The sequence below is a fragment of the Eptatretus burgeri genome, chromosome 8 (assembly GCF_056783735.1).
Source record: "Eptatretus burgeri isolate ZD-2024b chromosome 8, Ebu_testis_v1, whole genome shotgun sequence".
NCBI classification, from domain to species: domain Eukaryota; kingdom Metazoa; phylum Chordata; class Myxini; order Myxiniformes; family Myxinidae; genus Eptatretus; species Eptatretus burgeri.
The window spans coordinates 101,695,807-101,710,920 of NC_140968.1; the positions used below are offsets into that span (position 1 = coordinate 101,695,807).

Consider the following 15,114-nt stretch of genomic DNA (forward strand, 5'->3'; position numbering starts at 1 on the left):
TCTCTTTCAAATCTTTTACCCAAATGAGAACAGGATTTAACTCGTTCATTTTTATCAGTTGGGATTCTCATGAGAAACCTTGCACAACAGACGTGTGTTTATTTAATTGATGTTATTCATGATAACCCTTGTTATAAAGGAGCTTACAGAGTGAGTAATGGTACACCTCCTTATTTATTTATATCTCTTTGGTATTAGTGTGAATGAACATTCATTTCGTGTTTGCACGTGCATACGTAATAAATAGATAATATTTTATCTATTCACACCGAACCACCTCGTATTCTCAACACATCCACTACTGAAGGTGGACGAAGGTGATGTTTCCACCCATGTTTGTTCCTTGTGAAATCGAACATTTGTAAATTAGGATAACGGAGTTTGGTGGGGAGTGTTGTTCTCCATCGGAAGGGAGAGCACGGGGAAAATGGCGTCTCCGTGAAATACTCACAAAATGATCCGTTTAAAAATACGATGGAGTCAATTAATACGTCTTTGAAACCTTATACCGTTTATTAATTATACAGGAGTTGGGGTTACTGGTGTTACCTGTTTTAATCCTGTCCATTATCTACAAATGAGCTGGGGTACCTGGTGTTACCTGTTCTCATCCTGTTTATTAATTAAATACGAGCTGGGGTTCCTGGTGTTACCTGTTTTAAACCTGTTTTTAAATTATACATGAGCTGGGGTACCTGGTGTTCCCTCTTCTAATGCTGTTTATTAATTGAACATGAGCTGGGATACCTGGCGTCACCTGTTTTAATCCTGTTTATAAATTATACACGAGGTGGGATACCTGTTGTTACCTGTTTTAATGCTGTTTATTAATTGAACACAAGGTGGGGTTCCTGGTGTTTCCTGTTCTAATCCTGTTTATTAATTAAACACGAGCTGGGATACCTGGTGTTACCTGTTTTAATCCTGTTTATTCATGAAATACGAGCTGGGGTTCCTGGTGTTACGAGTTCTAATGCTGTTTATTAATTATACATGAGCTGGGGTACCTGGTGTTACCTGTTTTAATCCTGTTTATTAATTAAATACGAGCTGGGGTTCCTGGTGTTACCTGTTCTCATCCTGTTTATTAATTAATTATACATGAGCTGGGGTACCTGGTGTTACCTCTTTTTATCCTGTTTATTAATTAAATCCGAGCTGGGGTTCCTGGCGTTACCTGTTTCAATGCTGTTTATTCATGAAATATCAGCTGGGGTACCTTGTGTTACCTGTTTTAATTCTGTTTATTAATGAAACACGAGCTGGGATACATGGCGTTACCTGTTTTAATCCTGTTGAAAATTATACATGAGCTGGGGTACCTGGTGTTACCTCTTCTCATGCTGTTTATTAATTGAACACGAGCTGGGATACCTGTTGTTACCTGTTTATTTATTATACATGAGCTGGGGTTCCTGGCGTTCAGTGTTTTAATCCTGTTCATGAATTAAATACGAGCTGGGATACCTGGTGTTACCTGTTTTAATCACATTTTTTAATGAAAGACGAACTTGGGTTCCTGGCGTAACCTGTTTTAATTCTGTTTATTAATTATACACGAGCTGGGGTTCCTGATGTTACCTGTTTTAATCCCGATTATTCATTAAATTCGAGCTGGGATACCTGGTTTTACCTGTTTTATTCCTGTTTATTCGTGAAATCCCAGTCTCGGTTTACCAAGCTCCAAAGAAAGTGACTCCGATCGTGTTGTTTACCTTCCCCAAGTACAATACGTTGTTTTTTCTCACAATCCCCACTTACCTGCTGTGATGGACGGGACGCTCCACTTCCGAGGATGGTGAGCACGAACAGCGCGATGCTAAACAACATGGCTGGTGCACGGCTCTCCACGAACTGAAGATTTAATGATACCGCTCTGTCTAAATAGTTTGCTATTGTTGCACTTCTTATTGTGATGTCACAATGGTCTGTGGCCACGCCCCCTTCCCTCGTCTGCATTGATATCTCAACCGAGATCTAATTTTACATTTTTTGTTCCAAATAACCTCTTCCAGTGAAAACCATGTGACCCAAGGTTGATGAACAACACGAGTCCTTTCTATTTCAAATATTTTACCCCAATGAGCACAGGATTTAAAACGTTCATTTTGATCAGTTGGGATTCTCTTTTGAAACCTTGCACAACAGATGTGTGTTTATTTAATTAATGTTATTAATGACAACCCCAGTTTCAAGGAGCTTACAAAGTGAGTAATGGCACACCTCCTTATTTATTTATATCTCTTTGGTATTGGTGTGAATGAACATTCATTTTGTGTTTGTACGTGCATACGTAATAAATAGATAACCTCTTATAGATTCACACCGAACCACCTCGTATTCTCAACACATCCACTACTGAAGGTGGATGAAGGTGATGTTTCCACCCATGTTTGTTCCTTGTGAAATCGAACATTTGTCAATTAGTATAACGTAGTTTGGTAGGGAGTGTTGTTCTCCATCGGAAGGGAGAGCACGGGGAAAATGGCGGCTCCGTTAAATACTCACAAAATGATCCGTTTAAAAATACTTTGGAGTCAATTAATAAGTCTTGGAAACCTAATACCGTTTATTAATTAAATACGAGATGGGATACCTGGTGTTACCTGTTTTAATCCTGTTTATTAATTAAATACGAGCTGGGGTACCTGGTGTTACCTGTTTTAATCCTGTTTATTAATTAAATACGAGCTGGGATACCTGGTGTTACCTATTTTAATCCTGTTTATGAATTGAACATGAGCTGGGGTACCTGGCATTACCTGGTTTAATCCTGTTCATCAATTGTACACGAGCTGGGATACCTGGTGTTCCCTGTTTTAATCCTGTGTATGAATGAAATACGAGCTGGGTTACCTGGTGTTACCTGTTTTAATCCTGTTTATTAATTAAATACGAGCTGAGATACCTTGTGTTTCCTATTTTAATGCTGTTTATTAATTAAGTACGAGCTGGGACACCTGCTGTTACCTATTTTAATCCTGTTTATGAATTGAACACGAGCTGGGGTTCCTGATGTTACCTGTTTTAATCCTGTTTATTCATTAAATTCGAGCTGGGATACCTGGTTTTACCTGTTTTATTCCTGTTTATTCGTGAAATCCCAGTCTCGGTTTACCAAGCTCCAAAGAAAGTGACTCCGATCGTGTTGTTTACCTTCCCCAAGTACAATACGTTGTTTTTTCTCACAATCCCCAATTACCTGCTGTGACGGACGGGACACTCCACTTCCGAGGATGGTGAGCACGAACAGCGCGATGGGAAACAACATGGTTGGTGCACGGCTCTCCACGAACTGAAGATTTAATGATACCGCTCTGTCTAAATAGTTTGCTATTGTTACACTTCTTATTGTGATGTCACAATGGTCTGTGGCCACGCCCCCTTCCCTCGTCTGCATTGATATCTCAACCGAGATCTAATTATACATTTTTTGTTCCAAATAACCTCTTCCAGTGAAAACCACGTGACCCAAGGTTGATGAACAACACGAGTCCTTTCTCTTTCAAATCTTTTACCCCAATGAGCACAGGATTTAAAACGTTCATTTTGATCAGTTGGGATTCTCATTAGAAACCTTGCACAACAGGCGTGTGTTTATTTAATCAGTTATTCATGATAACCCCAGTTATAAAGGAGCTTACATAGTGAGTAATGGTACATTTCCCTCCTTATTTATTTATATCTCTTTGGTATTCGTGTGAATGAACATTCATTTTGTGTTTGTACGTGCATACGTCATAAATAGATAAACCTTTTTCGATTCACACCAAACCACCTCGTATTCTCAACACATCCACTACTGAAGGTGGACGAAGGTGATGTTTCCACCCATGTTTGTTCCTTGTGAAATCGAACATTTGTAAATTAGTATCACGTAGTTTGGTGGGGAGTGTTGTTCTCCATCGGTCGGGAGAGCACGGGGAAAATGGCGGCTCCGTCAAATACTCACAAAACGGCCCGTTTAAAAATACCATGGAGTCAATTTATACGTCTTTGAAACCTTATACCGTTTATTAATTAAATACGAGATGGGATACCTGGTTTTACCTGTTTTATTCCTGTTTATGAGTGAAATCCCAGTCTGTGTTTACCAAGCTCGAAAGAAAGTGACTCCGATCGTGTTGTTTACCTTCCCCAAGTACAATACTTTGTTATTTCTCACAATCCCCACTTACCTGCTGTGATGGACGGGACGCTGTACTTCCGAGGATGTTGAGCACAAACAGCACGATGCGAAACAACATGGCTGGTGCACGGCTCTCCACGAACTGAAGATTTAATGATACCGCCCTGTCTAAAGAGTTCTCTATTGTTGCAATTCTTATTGTGATGTCACAATGGACTGTGGCCACGCCCTCTTCCCTCGTCTCCATTGGTATCTCAACCGAGATATAATTATATATTTTTGTTCCAAATAACCTCTTCCGGTGAAAACCACGTGACCCAAGGTTGATGAACAACACGAGTCCTTTCTCTTTCAAATCTTTCACCCAAATGAGAACAGGATTTAAAACGTTCATTTTTGTCAGTTGGGATTCTCTTGAGAAACCCTGCACAACAGATGTGTGTTTATTTAATTAATATTATTCATGATAACCCTTGTTATAAAGTCGCTGACATCGTGAGTAATGGTACATCTCATTATTTATTATTACAGCGCATGCGCTGTATACAATTGCATCGAGTTTGAAATGTCCCCGGTGGCCACCACGTCTCCGGTGTCCCCCTCCCCCCCCATATGCCCACATGCCTCAAGACAGCCAATCACGGCCGTCCGCTAGATGGCAGTCCGTGTCCGAGACTGAAATGGCGAAAATTTCCGGAAATACCCGAATATTTCAATGGAAATTTGTGAAACCAATGTGTTATGTATGTGAAAACCATTGAATGTATTGCTTGACGGAAAAAAAACCAAGAAACGCTTCCCTCTCATATTCGAACGAAAGAAAGACGTCATTTCCGCTCACCATGGCATTTCGCGCCGAACGATGAAAGCTAAGTTTTTCTTTTGCCATCGTTCTTTTTAATGGCGAACGCAGTGAGCTTCATACTTAATGCGTGCACCTGAGAGAATAGGAAACAACAACACAATACCATGGCAATTTGGAATCCGTGTCGTTGGCTGTGACCCTTTTCCTTCCGGTTTTTTTTTTTGCTTCTGGTTATTTTTTGTTTCCGGTTTTTGTCATGGGGAATGATGCATGCCGGGAGATAAAGGCATCGTCGGAGACATGAACGACCCAGGTAATATCAGACATGGTATATATTTCCTCCACTGATTTTAATAAAGATATCTCTCGCATCATCAAAAAATAATTTTGTCGTGATTTACATTATTTGATCGCTGATCCCGAATCCAGGCCAAAGTCACCAGAAATTGCGTAAACTGTTGTGAACAAGTTATAGGTAAAGTCAGAAGCGAATGGAAGTAGAATACTACGTTCGCTTCTCGTATTAATTTTTTTAGATGAGATCCTGTTCTTGGCGGTGCAGTTGTCGTTGTGAAGGTAATGTTGAGGTAATATTTATTTTTTCAGATGAGATCGTGTTCTTGGCGGTTTAGTTGTCGTTGTGAAGGTAATGTTGAGGAAATATTTATTTTTTCAGATGAGATTGTGTTCTTGGCAGTGTAGTTGTTGTTGTGAAGGTAATGTTGAGGTAATATTTATTTTTTCAGATGAGATCCTGTTCTTGGCGGTATCGTTGTCATTGTGAAGGTAATATTGAGGTAATATTTATTTTTTCAGATGAGATCGTGTTCTTGGCGGTGTAGTTGTCATTGTGAAGGTAATGTTGAGGTAATATTTGTTTTTTCAGATGAGATCGTGTTCTTGGCAGTGTAGTTGTTGTTGTGAAGGTGATGTTGAGGTAATATTTATTTTTTCAGATGAGATCCTTTTCTTGGCGGTGTAGTTGTCATTGTGAAGGTGATGTTGAGGTAATATTTATTTTTTCAGATGAGATCCTGTTCTTGGCGGTGTCGTTGTCGTTGTGAAAGTAATGTTGAGGAAATATTTATTTTTTCAGATGAGATTGTGTTCTTGGTGGTGTAGTTGTCGTTGTGAAGGTTATGTTGAGGTAATATTTATTTTTTCAGATGAGATCCTGTTCAAGGCGGTGTAATTGTCGTTGTGAAGGTTATGTTGAGGTAATATTTATTTTTTCAGATGAGATCGTGTTCTTGGCGGTGTCGTTGTCGTTGTGAAGGTAATGTTTGGGTAATATTTATGTTTTCATCGCAAAAAGACTTTAATTTGAAATATTTAAGAAGCGAATGGAAGAAGAATTCTACGTTCGCTTCTCGTATCAGCCAAAAACAAGTAATTCATCATGCATTAGGAGTTGGAATTTACTTACAACAAGAACGAAAAAATAATCTCCTCACAGATTCAACAACAACGAAAATAAAACCCGAAAACATCACGAGCAGGACAAGACCAATCGAGCTGAAGGAAACGATACTGCAACTGCTCTGCTCCTGATTGGTCAAAGGACACCACGTGTGTTGTGTGGGCGGTGTTATGCACGAGGATTCCAGCAAACAGGACCGGACCAATCATGTTCGTGATGTTCCTCAAACTGAATCGCCAATTCTCGGCGGCACGTGATACCATTGGACCAATCACGTTCGGCGATGTACCTCGTGCTGTTTTCTGACAAGTTCTGGATCGGAGCGAGCTTTGATTGGTCAAAGTAGTGGAGAGGAGGCGATAACCTCTGACAGAAGGTAATGACCAAGGAGGAAAGGCGATGCGTCGTTTTGATTGGTTGAAACGTGGAGGAACTGAAGGAATTCTTCTCCTCGGATCCACGTGCAACACACAGGTATCTGTTTCATAACCAGAATCACTTCACTGCGTCATTAATAATAATAATATTTTTCTCCTTATTTTAATTTGTTCGATTTCCTTTGTTTGATAAACGTTAAAAAGCTTCAGTGACGGATTTCGACATTTTGTTCATCCCGGAGTCTTCATGGATATTTGTGAGAATGTGATTTCCGTGGGAATGTGACGTCACTGTGAACGGCCGTCCTGGTTTTACATCATTGTTTTGTGGCCCCCTGGCCCTGCCACGCTGTGTCGGACCATTTCATTCCTTCTGTTGTATCGATAAAGGTCTTTATCACAAAAATAACAAGATTTTTACATTTCAAATATTAAGTTCGCTTTTTAATTGTTTTTCAACTGAAAAAGCATAAATTGAATATTTTAACATTTGTGGACTCATCTCCCAACTGTACATCCCGATCGGGACACGAACCGGACCATCATTGAGTGCTCGGGTTGGGGTTGATGAGGAACGGCTGGCTTGGCAAGCGATAGCAAGCCGATCGGTAAAGGTCCACACAAACCGACAAAATACAAAACATCGCCGATTTCCTCACATTTTCAGATTTCACTCCAGATTTCGAGTTCTGATCCTCGGCTCAATGTGATGCAGTTGTGCGAATGGCCTGGCGGATGTTATTTATCATTAAACCTGCCATTTTAATTGTCTTACACTGTGGGTGTTTATCCCTGCCTCTTCGGCCTTCACACGACCTCCACCTGAACACTGTGTCCAAGCATGGTCCCGTCAAAATCAAACGTGTTCAACGGCTCACGACCCACATGGTTGTCGGACTTCGTGCCTTCCTGTACCACGTCAGGCTTTCCCGCCAAAACCTCTTTTCCATGTGGCACCGGAACATCTGTGGGGATCTTCTCGAAGTGTTTAAGATTGTGTGTGGTGATGAAAACCGAGACAGAAATGAGTTTTTCATCTTTCATCAAGATAACGCCCGGAGTGGACACCCTTTGAAAATCTTCAAGCAGTTAGAGTGAAGGAATTTCTGCTCCTCAGCTTTTTCCCATCGATTTGTGATCCCATGGAATGCCCTCCCTAAAAACATGTGCTTCGAGTGGCATCAATTGCTGCGTTTGAAGCCACACTGGATGCCGTGTTGGACCAGCTCATCCCAGACATTGTTTAAACTTTCTGTCAATAAAAATAGATCCTTTTTCACGTTATTGTTTTTTTGTCCCTTTTAATAAACTTTGTCTGCACTGTTCTTTGGCAAACAAGATCAAAATATTGGTCTGACAGGAGGAGATTCTAAAATTCGCATAATAATGCGTAAATGTACCATGAGAAAGACAGACAGACGGACAGAAAGGGGTGAAAACATAACCTCCTTCACCTTTGGTGGTAGAGGTAATTATCAGTGTTTCCATGTGTCCCTATTATTTTACCAGGTTTCAAAAAAACACATTAACATAATGATTTATTAATTCACTTCCATGTTCAGCCCTACCGTATGCTCTTATACACTGCCTAGGTTTTTCCCAGGAGCGGTCGAGTAATGTGTTTTGTGAAGATTGTATGTTGAGGTTGTCGTGATTTGTTCGATTTTCAAAAGAAAATTAATAAAAAGTGGTCCAAGCACATTTTGTGACGCTCAAAATTGTAATTCATACAAAAACATATTGGGCCAACATCAACCAATTTGTCATGCAGGAAATATTTTGAAACATTTAATTTCCCCTTGGTGAACCCAGGTACTTCAGCGATCATACGATAGCGTGACTCGGGTAGATCTGACACGTTGACCTCTGGAACTTCACCATTTCTTCATATAATGAATTGTAAAGAAAAGATAAAAATTCAAGATGAAGCATTCGACAAAGCAGAGCATCACAAGAGGAAGGTAGGTACGTGGTTGGAATAAATTGCAGTAGATCTGAGAACCGGTGTGGACTCAGCGACTGACAGACAGACACACAGTGCTCTTGTTATAGCTTTTTGCCTTTGTTTCTTTGAGAAAATGCGAAGGTTAAGAAGTCTTCCAATAAATTCGCACATGCATAATATCATGATATACTGTATATAATCGGTAATAGTTTGTATGTTATTGTCGTCAGATTTACCTTGTCCAATCATGAGTGTGGCTGCCAGGAGAGCCAGTCGACCGAGATGTGTGCACAATGGTCATTGACCTGTCGGGCCTGGGTTCCAATCTGAGCCCAGCTTGAAACCACCACACTGGTGTTTCACATGCAGGGCGGGGCATCAATGCGTGTGCCATCTCTCGGATGGACATTAAGCTGGGCGTCCCATCTGCTAGCATTACTTGGTGGTCATTAAAGAACCCCATGGTGTCCTTCGTGAAGAGTGGGCGAGCTTTTGCCGGCACCCTGAACAAATTATAAATTCCTTCTCTGAGTGAGAGGAAGGCAACAGCAAACCACCTCGTCAAAGCTTGCATTGCTGTTGCCATTCATTGCACTGTCAACTCACCACAGTGGGAAAGGATGATGTGGTGGCTCTGCTGATGTTATTGTGAATGTCACACTTGCACAGATAAGCAAATTTCCACTGCAAGTGTATCAACTGGTATGCGTTGCAAGGAGACACGAAAGAAAGCAGTCTATCTCTGCCACTGCTTTGTCATCACAATTTCCTTCTTATAAATTTGTTACAACTGCCTCAACTGCTCATTTTGGACACAGGATGAAGAGACTACATAAGTTACAAATCACAGGATTCATCATCTTGAACTTGGATAAAATTCACATTCAAGGTAAAAATACAAAAATCAACTTAAATACTAAAATTAAATGCAGAAATTTTTTATTAAAGAAACCCTCTTCAACCACTCCCTCGTGTTTTAAACTTACCATTTGCATATTAGTTGAACATTTTGACTTATTTCTTTCTCGTAACTTCTGTTTTACTTCACCTGAAATAACACTTTCGTTTAAATACAAATGTCAGTTGAAAATGAACATCAAGACCCATCCCTCGACTTGTTCATACAATATTATATTATACTGGACGACCTGTGAACCCGTTGGGTTCCCGTTGTGACAGCGGTTGATGAAGAAACATCATTTCAACAAAAAACAAAAGATAGCTCCAGCGAACTATACCGCTGAGGTTGTTTGCATTGATCAAATACTCCCGAAGAGTGCTTGGCTGAATCGGGAATTGATTTTTAAATATTTTTTTTTCGTTGCCCAATTTTAACGAAACTTGATACTGCACACTGCAGGCGAATGGTGAGTGAGGTGGCCCTAAAAGGTTTGCGCTATCGTGTACCGTTTTGGATGTATTTCGGGAACATACAGTACATACATACATACATACATACATATATACATGAAACATATCTACAAGATGAGAGTTTTACCAATATATAGAAGATTATACATACATATATACATACACAAGATGAGAGTTTTAGTAATAAATAGATTATATATACATACAAACATCTTATTTATTATTTCTGAGTTTGTGGTTTCGTGTCGCGCTATCTTCGACTTAGTTCTTCGCTCGAGTAACGTGATATTCGGCTTACATTATTTGAAAGACCATATGAGGTGCATGGTACAATAAAAGTAAATAAAATGGTTCTGAAACAGTGAAATCCTATTCCACTGACTGCATTAAAGTACAATTACGAGTGATACTCTGCATCAGTTCCTTTCTCAAACACACCCACCCAAACATGTCGCGCAGAGCGCGGGTTATGCTAGTATGTATATATATATATATATATATATATATATATATATATATATATATATATATATATATATATATATATATATCATGAAAACAAACTCATCTCTCCTCTGTGTATGGAGGGAATGACCAATCAGCTCTCCCCTAATCAATTAACCCAGGTGGCTTGGATTGTATAAATAAATCGACTCCTCCCATTCTCTTCCAGCCGAAGAAGCTGCATAAAGCAACCATGAAAGGCTACCTAAAGTAAGTGCTTTGCTGTTTCAAACCCACACTCGAGTTCCTCCACAGCCATAAAGACATTCACAAATAGTACACACATGAGAATCCAAATGCTACACACACCCTCAGCTGCAGGGCCGGTTTCATTGCTTGTTAGCGAATCAACAGCGACAGTGCAGACAGAAAGCTGTTGCTCTGTTCCTGTAAGTCGATGGTTTTACGCAGTCTGAGCAGCTATAATTAATATCCTTGCACGCTACAAATATTATAATCTTCATAGACTACTTCAGATGATGATGTCGTTTTATCTTGAACAAATGGAGTACCTGAATGTAAAGCTTACGGTTCTCTCCTTGCTTAGTTCATAACATTTCACACGAGTCACCATCAAGCATCAGAATTCCCCTCCCCTTTTAATGTTACTGGACAAGTCACTGTAAACTGATTGATGTATTTTCCAACATTTTGGTATACAGCAAATGCAGATGTGTTAAAACACGACACCTGTGAGAAGATAACTCTGGTGGAAATTATTTTGACATTCACTCATTTCAGGTGATACGATCAGGTGATCGCGGAAAATCTGTACATCACATTTTAAACAGTGTCAGTACTCTGTGCGAATCAACATAGAACATTAACGTTTGTTATTTTTTTTAATCTGTGCATTTTTCTCCGTGCGTTTACTTTAACCCTTTGAACCCTCACGGCCGTTTTACCAGCCACGATTCAATCCTCCATACATCTGAGTGGCTGGATTTTTCTCGACGGAGCCCATGATGGGGGATCGGAAAGTCCAGGGAGGTCAGGGTTCAAAGGGTTCAAAGTTCACTTAAGAAAGTGAACTGAGAAATGCCGAGATTTCCATACATTTATGTGCAATGGACTGTGGGTTAACTTAGCAATGTTACTATATTTGGGGATGTTCGTACAATTCCAGCAAGGCACCATATGTTTCCTCAACCACATTGTGCCATTTCCGACAGCTCTGTCAAGCTGAAGAGTGCGTCCTGGTACCGAACAGAGTACAACAAAAGGACAAAATACAAGTTTCACTTCACCGCCTCGTGGTCCAAAAATGTTCTCAATGTGAAGCACACTTTCCTCAAGTACCACTCAAGGCTGGGAGTGATGAAAAGAAGGAAATGATGGAAAATGTGGACACACTCTGTTCCCACCAGTTCGTTGCAATTCCACCCCACATCTCGTGGTACGTACATGTGTTCTTGTCTGACCGCTTTCCCATTGTATCTGTGACCCCTTTCCCCCGGCTGTTGTTCTTCCATCAGTGTACTCGGATAAAATGTATTGTCAAAGTTAAATACACCGAGATTACCCCATTCACATGAAAATGCAAATAACAATGCACAACCTTGTGCTTCTCATTCTCTATTATATACAGTACGTATACCAACTAAAGTACCCATGTTGCCCGGGGATATTAAATGAAACGTATATTTAAATATTTCCTGCATGACAAATTGAGGAACGTTGGCCGAATGGTTTCCTATGAATTACCAATCTTGTGGGTTGCAAAATGCATTTGGACCGGTTTCCCTTCTTTGAACTTATTTTTTATCAATGTTATTTTTAAGTACAACAAACCACGACAACCTCAACATACAATCTTCACAAAACATATTACTCGATTGGTCCTGGGGAAAACCCAGACAGTGTATAAGAACATACTCGAAGCCTGAATACGGAGATGTTGTAGTAAACCTGTGCAAAGCAATCTTTCTGTACTGGCACATGTATAAGCACCATTGTAATTAAATTTGTGTTGTTGAGAAATCACCACAATCTCAACATACGATCTTCACAGCACATATTACTCAATCGCTCACAGGGAAAAAAAAACAGGCAGTGTAAGAGAACATACTTGCGCGAGGCCAATGGAGGTGTTATAATAAACCTGTGAAAAGCAATCTTTCCCTCCATCGCCAAAGGTGAAGGAGGTCATGTTTTCAACGTGTTCTGTCTGTTTGTGTGCAGGATATCTCAAAAAGCTGTGCACGGATCCCAATGAAGTTTTGTGGACAGGTTGGGTATGTGACAAGGACGAACTGGTTAGATTTTGGTGAAGATATGGATCTGGATCCGACTACTAGAATTTTAAAAGTGATTCTTCATCATTGAGAGATGGGGTAAAACCGATAGAGAGCACGATATCTCAAAACGTTGTGGACGGATTCGGATGAAACATGGTGGACAGGTTGGGTGTGTCACAAGGACGAAGTGATTCGATTTTGGTGAGGATCCGAATCTGGATACGAGAATTAGCCCAAAACAATATAGTACTGTGTAGCATGATATTTCAATAATGTATTGGGCCTGATATGTTCTCGTGGATCAGGTATTGCATGGCGGAGGTGTGCGCTCTCCTGAGTGCCCTTCTCGTTTTTATAGCAGGCACATGAGTAAACACAAAAACAATCAAATTTGTGTTGTTGATAAGAAATCACGACAACCTCAAAATACCATCTTCACAATATATATTAATAAATCGCTCCCAAACCTGAAAGGTCCTTCCTCAAACTGTTGCCTCAAAGTTGGAAGCATAGAATCGTTGAGAATGTCATTGCATGCTGTTGCGTTCAGATTTCCCTTCACTGGAACAAAGGAAGAGGCTGAGCCCGAACCATGATTACTCCTCTACCAAACATTAGAGTTGGCCCAATGCAATCGGGCAGGTAACGTTCTTCAAACCGAGATTCATCCATCAGACTTCCAGATGGTGGTGCATGATTCATCACTCCATAGTCCAATGGTGGTGTGATTTTCACCACTCCGGCTGATGCTTGGCATTCCAAATCGTGATCTGAGGCTTGTGTGCAGCTGCTCGGCCATGGAAACATATTTCGTGAAGGTCTTCCTGAACCTTCAGGTGCTTCTGCTGACGTTGCTTCCAGAGTCAGTTTGGAACTTGGTAGTGAGTATTGCAATCGGCGACAGATGATTTTTCCGCTCCGCGCTTCAGCACTCGGCGGTTCCTTTCTGTGAGCTTGTGTGGCCTACCATTTCGCGGCTGAGCTGTTGTTGCTCCGAGATGTTTCCACGTCACAATAACAGCACTTACAGTTGACTGGGGCAGCTCCAGCAGCACAAAACTTTGACAAACTGACTTTATGGAAAGGTGGCATCCAATGACGGTGCCACGTTGAAAGTCACTGAGCTCTTCAACGCGGTTTGCCAATGTTTGTCCATGGAGATTGCATGGCTGTGTGCTTGATTATATACACCTGTCAGCAATGGGTGTGGCTGAAATAGCTGAATCCTTTCAGCCATGTCATGTGGTTATGTATAATGTGTCTGGCTCTAGTATAGCTCGCTCTGCTCTTTCAGCCCTCTAATCCTTCCAGTTGCTCCCTCTTGGTTAAACCCACAAAATACACTCATCAGATTTCTCCGTCTTTTCTCCCGTTTGTGGAAATTCCTTCCACATGGTTCAATCACGTTGCTCTCTCCAGGACTTCAAACAAGTGATGCATCACTGTCATCTCACATTTCCACTGACGATCCTTTCTCCGCTCTTTAACGCCACCAATGCAAACCCTTTTCCTTGCAGGTTCCTGTGTTTTCTCTGCTTCTCCCTCTCTCATCCTTCTTTTGTCTTCCTTTTTTTGTATACCTTGTCGAGGCTCGTGTGAGAGCAAAACGCAATGCACAACAGGGGGGCATGAGATAAGAGGGGTGAGAGTGGGAAGGGCAAAACAGCGGGGAACAGACATCAGGAGATCTGTGGAAGGGAGAGGGATGGGGCGGGGAACACAGGGGATACAAGATGGACATAACAGGGACTTTCAAGAAGAAAAGCAGGGAATTTGAAGGAGGTGGGTTTGGGGTGGATTAACGTGAATATAAAAGATCGAGGATTTGGATGGGGGACGACAAGAGGTCGGGTGAACAGCTGTTTTGAAGGCCTTGAGGGAAGAATGGGATTGGACAGAGTGAGGGAGTTTATTCGAAAGGTGGGAAAAAAGAGGAATGAAAGAGTGAAGGTGAGCAGTGATTCGTGATTTTGGTAGTCTTACCAGAAGGGGCTTGGTGCGAAAGATGCCAATGATTCGAAATGCCTTGGTTTCCACAGCGTGAAGCCGAGAAAGGTGAGAGGCAGGAGCACTAGCCCAGAGAGGAGAGCTGTACTTCAGGCTGCGGACGAAAGCTTTGTATGTGGTCAGGTGCTCAGGTGGGCTGAGGAAGGACTTTGCACGATGGAGGATTCCCAGTCGGCAACTGGCTTTTGAGGCCAGGTTGGAAATGTGGCTTCCCCAGGAAAGATCGTGGCAGATAGTGACACCCAGACGCTTGAAAGAAAGGACTTCTTCCAGAGGATTATTGAGAATGTGGGTGGGGTTTTTTCAAATGGTCCTTTCG

At 41.1% G+C, this 15,114-nt stretch overlaps 1 long non-coding RNA gene across 5 annotated transcripts in view; it reads left to right on the forward strand.

The window, feature by feature from the left end:
• Positions 1–15,114, forward strand: part of LOC147022430 (uncharacterized) — a 61,512-nt gene that overhangs the window by 30,820 nt on the left and 15,578 nt on the right. For 4 of the 5 annotated variants that reach the window (XR_015061250.1, XR_015061248.1, XR_015061249.1 and 1 more), the window contains one exon: positions 11,724–11,947. This is a non-coding gene — a long non-coding RNA (uncharacterized LOC147022430). Of the gene's footprint in view, positions 1–6,493; positions 6,829–11,723; positions 11,948–15,114 lie in introns of those variants that run through there. The other variant, XR_015061247.1, reaches the window with a different exon arrangement.